This window comes from Pituophis catenifer, unplaced genomic scaffold, assembly GCF_029215685.1.
Source record: "Pituophis catenifer annectens isolate HBS135680 unplaced genomic scaffold, rPitCat1.0.hap2 SCAF_8, whole genome shotgun sequence".
NCBI lineage: Eukaryota > Metazoa > Chordata > Lepidosauria > Squamata > Colubridae > Pituophis > Pituophis catenifer.
In genome coordinates, this window is record NW_027256888.1 from 6969375 (window position 1) to 6979360 (window position 9986).

The following is a 9986-nucleotide window of genomic DNA, read 5'->3' on the forward strand; positions in this document are numbered from 1 at the left end:
GAATCAGCCTAAATTTTGATCACATTAACCATTATCTGATCCTCCTTTATCCCTACAGAACCAGGCCAGATAATACCCATCTGGCCTTTTCTGGGGGAAAGGGGATTGACAGTCTGCTCATCAACAATGATTATACTAACAATTGAAGAGATGATTCCAATCACCAGCCACATGTCAGATATAACCGAGGCTAAGCTGAAGATCTGTTTTCTCCTTCTACTAGCTGCTTCCCTGTAATAATGAAGTAATTGTCAAACTGGGTGGCAAGAGGATTTTGCTATTATCAGTATTTGTTATGATTCTGGAAACCGCATATGGCTTCACAAATGTGTTATTGTTGGTGTTGTTATTTATTGTTTCCAATGTGTTGTCCAATATATTTCTGCCCCACAATAAAGCATAGGTATGAAAGCATAAAGATAAGGATAACTATCATCTTTTAACAACCCCATAATCCCTTATGGGATGGAGTCTGGGCAACTGAATGGAGCTAGTAGAGTGTTTTAATGGCTGGATGCCTTTCCTGTCACCAATGCGGAGTTTTGTTCAGCAGATATATTCTCATTGTGCCCAGAGAGAGAAATATCTGCCTCTACCTAGGATCGAACTCACAGCCTCCTGATTGTGAGGCAAGAGGTACGATTGTCAACAAGAGTCATCTACATTTCTTTCTTCATTAGGGATGGAAGCCAAGAAGCAGCTTTAATACAGGTAGTCCTCGACTTACAGCAGCTCATTTAGTGACAGTTCGAAGTTACAACGGTACTAAAAAAAAGGTGACCATTGTTCACACTTATGACCGTTGCAGCTTCCCCATGGTCATGTGATTTACATTTGGATGCTTGACAACTAACTCACATTTATGACGGTTGAAGTGTCCCAAGGTCATGTGATCCCCATTTGCGACCTTCTGACAAGCCAAGTCAATGGAGGAACCAGATTCACTTAACAACCCTGTCACTAACTTAACAAGTACAGTGATTCTCTTTTTGCCAACTGGGGTTAAACTCAGTTAATAAATTTCTCACTTAGCAAGAGAAAATTGGGACTCAACTGTGGTCGTAAATCAACGACTACCTGTACTTGAAAAAAATGAAGATCCTGTATTTGTGGGAATAACCTAGGAAGAAAAGAACAATTCAAATTTCATGATACAATGATACCTTGGTACTCAACTGCTTTGAAACTCAGCAAATTGGGTACCCAATGCATTTCGATGTGAAAATTTTGTCCCGGTATTTATTGTTTGTTTGATGCTCAAGGCATAAGAATAGAAAATAGTAGAGTAGAGTAGAGTAGAGTAGAGTAGAACAGAACAGAACAGAACAGAACAGAACAGAACAGAACAGAACAGAACAATGGAAAATAGAATAGAATAGAATAGAATAGAATAGAATAGAATAGAATAGAATAGAATAGAATAGAATAGAATTCTTTATTGGCCAAGTGTGATTGGACACACAAGGAATTTGTCTTTGGTGAATAAGCTATCAGCGTACATCTTTATCTTTATCTTTATTCAAATTTCTATACCTAGAAATTTTATACCTTTATTCTATTTCTGTACATAAAGAAAAAATAAAATATATTCGTCAAGAATAAAATATATTCGTCAAGAAGATTTTTCTGACACTTAATGATAGTCATAGGATACCAATAAGCAATCAAATCATACTAGGAATCAGTAAAAACAATATAAGTTGTAAAGGTACAAGCATCATGGATATAGCCATAAGTGGGAAGAGAGAGGTACTAGTAAGGATGGGAAGAGGAATAGTAATACAGTCTTAGTAGTTAATTTGACAGTGTGGTGGGAATAAACTAGAACTTGTCCCTTGTGACTCTCTACATTATTCCTTAAGTTCGGTACTCATTGTTTTTGATATTCATCACGTCTGCAGGAAAAAATTAATGCTGAGTATTAAGGTACCACTGTGCTATATAGGACAATTCATTCTTCCCACAAAAATGTTGATTTTTGCTAGATTTATGCTAAACACTGTGTGTTTTGTCTCAAAGGTGCTTCTGGATTTTCTTGTTTTCTTTGAAGATGTTTTGCTTCTTATTCAAGAAGTTTCTTGAGCTTCCACTGGAAGCTCCCCACTGGATGGTGGGGAATGGAAGGATTTATATTCCTTGCAGACAGCTGGTCATTTGCATCCTTTTAGAGGGTTGTTGAAGCACTTGGATGAGAAGTGAAATGTCTTCAAAGAAAAACAAGAATGTCCCGTTGCCTCCTGAAAAACCACCTTTGGGACAACCATTACATGGATGACTGAGAATAGAGACTACTAGCTATGCAATTTGGGATGAACACGCTTTGAATGGTGTGGGAGTAGGAATGGATTTCCAGAGGAAAAAAATTGCAGACTTCAGGAACCAGGAGCACCACTCAGGTGACCCTGAGGACACAGATAAATCTCCAAGTGCTTCAACGACCCTCTGAAAAGATGCAAATGACCAGCTGTCTGCAAGGAGTATAAATCCTTCCCTGCCCCTGGAATAGAAACTATAAATTAACAAAAGCGGCAACATACAAAGAAAATCAATATAAAATGTTATATAGATGGCACCTAGTGCCCGCGAGATTAGCAAAAAATTATAAATGTAAGCCCCAAGTGTTGGAAGTGTGGGTGTCACCAAGGTATCTTCTTTCATATGTGGTGGTCCTGTCCCGAAGCGAAAAGATATTGGAAAAAAAATCAGAATTGGCTGCAAGAAGTAATTAATGACAAAATTGAATTGATACCTGAAACATTTCTCCTGGCAATACTAAAGACAAAATATGGAACAATAGAAGATACTTAATCATACATATACTCACTGCAGCAAGAATAGCCTATGCCCAGTATTGGAAAGGAAAGGATATACCAGCAGAGGAGCATATTATTCAGAAAGTTCCAGAATGTGCTGAAATGAACAAATGAACGTTAGAATTAAACGAGAAAGAAGACTCAGAATATTATACGGTGTGGGATGATTGGTACAGGTGGATTGATAACTGAATAAAGAATAGAAAAAAGTTAATACAAATTTTAAGATGCATATAGAAATGTGGAATGATGAAATGTAAAGGTAGAATCAATCTAACCTGTGTATAAAAATAACACTGTCTGACTGATTGTATTGTATTGTAATATAATAAACTTCAATAATTTTTTTTTAAAAAAATCCTTCCCTGCCCCCACCATCCAGTCAGAGCTGAAGAAGCTTCTTGGATGAGAAGCGAGACGTCTTCAAAGAAAAACAAAGAAGTCCAGTGGCCTCCAGAAAAAGCAACAGACTGTGTGTTTTGAGTGGGAAGCAGGAAGGACCGAGTAGTGCTCAGGTAAAATGGAAAGATATGCACTAGAGAACACCTTTGTACTTTCTACCCTCTACCTTCAATGCAAATAATTCAATCCAGACCCAATTGTTTGCAAATTTTTAACTTTAATCAGAACTAAATGAGATTTCTATCTTAATTTGCTCTTTAAGGTTTCCCTGCTGAAATAAAGAGATAGCTTCATTAAAGAAGAAAACGTGTCAATTCCAATATTCCTGCTTGTGAATTTTAACGACTATTAAAGTGATCAAGAAAGGAAGAAGAAAGGAAGAAAGAAAGGAAGGAAGAAAGGAAGGAAGGAAGGAAGGAAGGAAGGAAGGAAGGAAGGAAGGAAGGAAGGAAGGAAGGAAGGAAGGAAGGAAGAATATTCATATTTATGGTATACAGTTATATTTGGTTCAATGAATTAACCAAGAGCACATTTTTTCTCATATATGCTTTAGGTTCTGATTAAATTATCGTCTCAACTCTCTTTCTGCTCTTGCAATTAATTAGCACTAGGACAAGTGATTGTAGATGTGGTAGATGTTTACATTTTGAACAAGCAGAATTTGGTGATGAGAAAAGAGCTATTTGCACCAATAAGAGAGATTGATATGTTAAATGAGTGGCATGCAGCAGAAACTTTTGAGAATTCTCCAGAACTATAATTGCTTTTGAAGAGCATCTTAAATGAAAAAAAAAAAAAAGCTCAGGAGAAAGTGAGAAAAGACAATGAGCTCTCCTTCAAGTTTAAGTTTAAGTTTTAAGTTTAATGCGATTTATATGCCGCCCTATCTCCAATGGACTCAGGGCGGCTCACAACAACAAAATGCACAATTGCACATTAAAACAATATGAAATTAAAAATCCAATTTAAAACAGTTTAAAATCAATTTAAAACTATTAAGAAACCCCCCCACCCCCCCATCAGTCCAGGCTACAAAACAACCAGGTCTTCAAATCATGGCGGAACGAGCGAAGGTCAGGGGCCATCCGGAGCTCCAGAGGAAGTTGATTCCAAAGGGTGGGTGCGCCCACAGAGAAAGCTCTCCCCCTGGGGGTCACCAGCCGACATTGTCTGGCCGACGGCACCCTGAGGAGGCCCTGTCTGTGGGAATGCACCGGGCGATTGGAGATTGTTGCTGGCTGCAGGGGGTCCGACAAATATCCCGGACCTAAGTCATGAAGGGCTTTATAGGTGATAACCAGCACCTTGAACCTCACCCGAAGGGCAACCGGTAGCCAATGCAGGCCACGCAGGAGGGGTGTAACATGGGAGTGTTGGGACACTCCCATCACAACGCGTGCGGCTGCATTCTGCACCAGTTGAAGCCTTCAAGTGGTTTTCAAGGGCAGCCCTAGGTAGAGAGCATTGCAGTAGTCAAGATGGGAGGTGTTCTGTCCCCGTACCACGCACACCCCCCCCCCACAGACGGCCCGGAGTTAATAAGCCACACGACAAAACTCTTTGATGATAAAGCTGGCAGCAACCCAGTGGCTAGCTGCCAATTCAGACTTTACTCACACAAAACAAAGATTATACTGCAGCATTCCAATAAAACAGGCAGAGTGTCAACAATACAAGGATTAGTCCAAATGCAGTCCGATAAAGCAGGCAAAGTCCAGTAACGCAGAGATCATGGAGTATTTCCAGTTTTTGCTCGTCACAAACTGAACCACCCACACCCACATTTATACCCTGTGGGGTGTGGTCAAGTGACTCAGCTAATCTCTGGTACGCCTTCCCCTCTGCTGTGCATGCTTCTCCCTGCGCCTCTGTCGAGGGTCCAGCCAGCACTTATCTTCCTCGTCGCTGTCCACCTGTGGCTGCAAGGACGTGCTTGGCTCTGAGCCTATCGTTTGGCCTTCAGTGTCTTCCGTAGGCATTGCCAGAGAGGAGGGTCCTGGAGAGGGAGGCCTTGCCAACTCCTCTCCCTCAGAGTCGAGGGACTCTGCATCTGTCGATAGCCCAGGCTCAGGCAACGGAGCCACAACAGGAGGTGCAGTAGTCAAGACGGGAGATGACCAGGGAAGTGCTGTTTTTAAGAACTGAAGTACGATATAAACCAGCAAAGAAAGTAATCAGAAGAGTATTTGTACATACACACATAAAACCAAACTGTTAACTGATTATGGGGCTGGGGGGAAAGAAAGGGAAGAGAATGGATAAGATGGTTTGATGAGAGAGGAGGCATCAATGAGATGCCCGTGGAAGATCATATAGAATATCTACAAAGAGAAGTTGAACCAGAGGACATGGATCAATAGCGCCATCAAGGGCTGCACCTGTTTCAGTAGCAAGAAACTAACTGAACACAGGAGTTCCTTCCTGAAATTTCTCAAGACGGGAAAGTGAGGGATTTCCCCCTCTTTATAGATAGAGAGTGAGAGAATGAGAGAAAGGATAGAGAATGAACGGAAGATTCCACCTGCAATTTCAATCAAGGCTGGTCTATGACAATTTCTTCTTCTTCTTCTTCTTCTTCTTCTTCTTCTTCTTCTTCTTCTTCTTCTTCTTCTTCTTCTTCTTCTTCTTCTTCTTCTTCTTCTTCTTCTTCCTCCTCCTCCTCCTCCTCCTCCTCTCCTCCTCCTCCTCCTCCTCCACCTCCTCCTCCTCCTCCTCCTCCTCCTCCTCCTCCTCCTCCTCTTCCTCCTCCTCCTCCTCCTCTTTTCTTCTCTTCATTGTCTTCCTTCTCCTCCTTCTCTCCACCCGCCCCCATTTTTTAGACTTAGACCTAGAATAACTTTATTGTCACTTTGAATGTCTTTATACCCTGGATTCATCTTCTGTTTCTGGCTAGGTGGCTCAGTGGCTAAAACACTGAGCTTGTTGATCAGAAAGGTTGGCAGTTCGGTGGTTCGAATCCCTAGCATAGGTCTCCTGCGTGAGCCAGGGGCTGGATTAGATGATCTCCAAGGTCCCTTCCAACCCTCTTGCTGTTTATTTGTTTTGTTTGAATGTACACTAATCGGCATACATTAAAATGAGATTTCATTGCATACAGCTCTCAAAGGTCACGACCTCCAATATACACTACATACAGTAAATAGGACAAAATAAATAAGTAAATAAATAAGTACAGCATTATGCATATACCCACACATATTATACGACACAGAGAAACAACACAGTCTAATTCGGATGTATTATGTGTACATGGCGAGAATTAGAGATAAAAAGTAAAGGAACAGAACTGAAGAAAACAGCGGAAGAAAAAGACGATGAGAAATATCATTCACAAGATGAATAGGCCAGATTTCTGAGCATAATGCAACTGAATTAAATTGACTAATTTTAGAGTAACATTATCTTCGCTTTGCATAGTTAAGGTGTCATTTTAAAAGTACTGATAATTGTTAAAATCAAGGCAATATGCAAATATCCTTGATATCAATCAGCACAATATGAATCATAAGTCACAATGAAAAATTATAGTAATGTTTGTCTTAACTCTGAAAACAACTGTCCTAAAAATCATCAAAGGCTCTTAAATATTAAAAGATCCACGCATTTTATATGTGAAATAGCCCATGTACACCCAATGCTGTTTAGCACTCTAAATGGCAAAAGAATAACAGAATAGCAAAGTTGGAAGGGACTTTGGAGGTCTTCTAGTCCAACCCCCTGCTCAGCAAGCAACCTTAAATTATTTGAGACAAATAGTTGTCCAATCTCTCCTTAAAAACTGCCAATTAAAAACTTCCAGTGTTGGAGCATTCACAACTTCTGGAGGCAAGCTGTTCCACTGATTAATCGTTCTAACTATCAGGAAATTTCTCCTTAGTTCTAGATTGCTTCTCTCCTTGGTGAGTTTCCACCCATTGCTTCTTGTCCTGCCTTCAGGTGCTTTGGAGAATAGCTTGACTCCCTCTTCTTTGGGGCAGCCCCTGAGATATTGGAAAACTGCTATCATGTCTCCCTTAGTCCTTCTTTTCATTAAACTAGATATGTCCAGTTCCAGCAACCAATCTTTATAATATTCATGCTAGCTTTAGAAAAGGCTGAGAAGTATTAGATGCTACTGCTGATACATGCTGGATGACTGAGAAAAGCAATGAATTCCAAAGAACATCCAGAGTGCCTTTCATTGATTATAGTAAAACCTTCGATTTTGTCAATCACTTGAAGTTGTGGAATGTGCTTAGAATTATAGAAATCCCAGAACGTCTCATGGTCCTCATGAGAAACAAACAAACACACACACACACACACACACACACACACACACACACACACACACATATATATATCCACAGCTTCTAAACTAGATAAGAGCCTGAAGATGACAGGGTTGTGAGCCTGTCGAAACGTTGCTATAAGAAAAACTTTTAAGGTACTGGTAGGATTTTAGCTAAGATTTTAAAGGACCTTGCAGAGTGCTCTGTAAGGATTTTTAGAAAATTTTAAGCTAGGATTTTAACCAGAATTTTAAACATTTTAACTAATTTATTTAACATGACGCGGGAAAACACCCGAGATTTTAATTTTTTGCATATACAGATCGGCGAAAACTTAAGAAGACAGACATATATATATATATGTGTGTGTGTGTGTGTGTGTGTGTGTGTGTGTGTGTGTGTGTGTGTACAGTTAATTAATATCTCGGGTTTCTTCCTGTGTAATTGTAAACATATCCTTAAAAGGGTAGTAGCGACGTTTCGATGAAATCGCATTCGTCATCTTCTGGCTGATGTTCTCGGTTTGGTGCTTATGGGCAAACTGTGTGATCGTAACTGACGTTTTTTTTTTTTTTTTTTTTTTTTAATTTGATTTATATGCCCCCCTTCTCCGGAGACTCAGGGCGGTTTACAATGTGCTCAGCAATAGCCTTCATCCTTTTGTATATTTATACAAAGTCAGCTTATTGCCCCCACAAACTGGGTCCTCAATTTACCTACCTTAGAAAGGATGGAAGGCTGAGTCAACCTTGAGCCTTGGCGAGATTCGAACCCTGCAGTAATTGCAGGCAGCTGGTCTTAATAATCAGCTTAATAACAGGGTGCCTTAAACCCCTGTACTACTAAGGCTGCTTTTCTATGAAAAGAGGCAAAGGTGTATTCTGATTGGTCGACAGTGTTGTATTCTGATTGGTTAATGACGTAGCTGAATTTTGATTGGGTGGAAGCGCTGTTGCTTGGTTGTGGGTCAATGGATAAGTTAAGCTGGAACTGGTGGCAACACAGGCATTTTGATGAACGTTTGATCTATTACACGGGAAGAAACCCGAGATATTAACTGTACACACATAGATACCCGTGAAAACTTACATAGACAAATATATATACATATATGGACAGTACGTGACACAACAATTCCAAATTGAAAAAAGAATGAAACAAAGCTGTTATCCTTTCCCTTGATTTATTCAACCTATATGCTGAATATATATATACATATAGTATATAACAGAAGTGAGTACACCCACTCACATTTTGTAAATATTTAAATATATCTTTTCATGTGATGACACTGAAGAAATGACACTTGGTTACAATGTAAAGTAGTGAGTATACAGCTTGTATAACAGTGTAAATGTGCTGTCCCCTCAAAATAACACAACACACAGCCATTCATGTCTAAACGTCTGTCAACAAAAGTGAGGATAGAAGGCTGAGTCAAACTTTATTTTATTTTATTTTATTGATTTTGTTGAGTGCATATTAGATAATATATGTAATTATAAGCATGAATTGAATACATAAAATGAATACAGTTAAAGGGAACATTAGGACAGAGATTGTAGGCACGCTGGTGCTCTTACAGACCTCTTAGGAATGGGGTGAGGTCAACAGTAGACAGTTTTAAATTAAAGTTTTGGGGGTTTTGAGATGAGATCACAGAGTCTGGTAGTGCATTTCAGGCATTGACCACTCTGTTACTGAAGTCATATTTTCTGCAATCAAGTTTGGAGCGGTTTACTTTAAGTTTGTATCTATTGTGTGCTCGGGTATTGTTGGGGTTGAAGCTGAATTAGTCATTGACAGGTAGGACATTGTAGCAGATTTTATGAGCTATGCTTAGGTCATACCGAAGGCGGCGTAGTTCTAAATTTTCTAAACCCAGAATTTCAAGTCTGGTGGCTTAAGGTATTTTGTTACGAGCAGAGGAGTGGAGGACTCTTCTTGTGAAATATTTCTGGATGCACTCAATTGTATTAATGTCTGATATGCAGTGCGAGTTCCAGACAGATGAGCTGTATTCGAGAATAAATAAACTTGAGAGTAAATAAACTTGAGCCGGTGAGAATTGAACTGCCGAACTGCTGGCAGCTGGCAGGCAGCAGAAGTAGCCTGCAGAACTACATCCTAGCCAATGTGCAACCACGGCTCACGGAGTAGCGGATTAGCTTATTGGAAATACCATAGAATGCAAAGAATGGTACAATGGAATATGAGATATTCTCTTGCTTATTGTTGCAATAATATGTGTGTTTGCTTAAAAAATCTTCTGTCTCTTGTGTGCAAGTGTGTGTCCCTCTGTGTATGTGTGTGTGTGTGTGTCCCTCTCTTTCTCTCTCTCTCTCTCTGTGTGTGTGTGTGTGTGTGTTTGTGTGTGTGTGTGTGTGTGTGTGTATGTGTGTATTCTCTCAATAAGGCCAACAGGAGATTAAAAATTCACCAGGCATCTTTATTGCAAAGCACCTGACATTGTCTGGGATTTAATCTGAGCTAAACACCA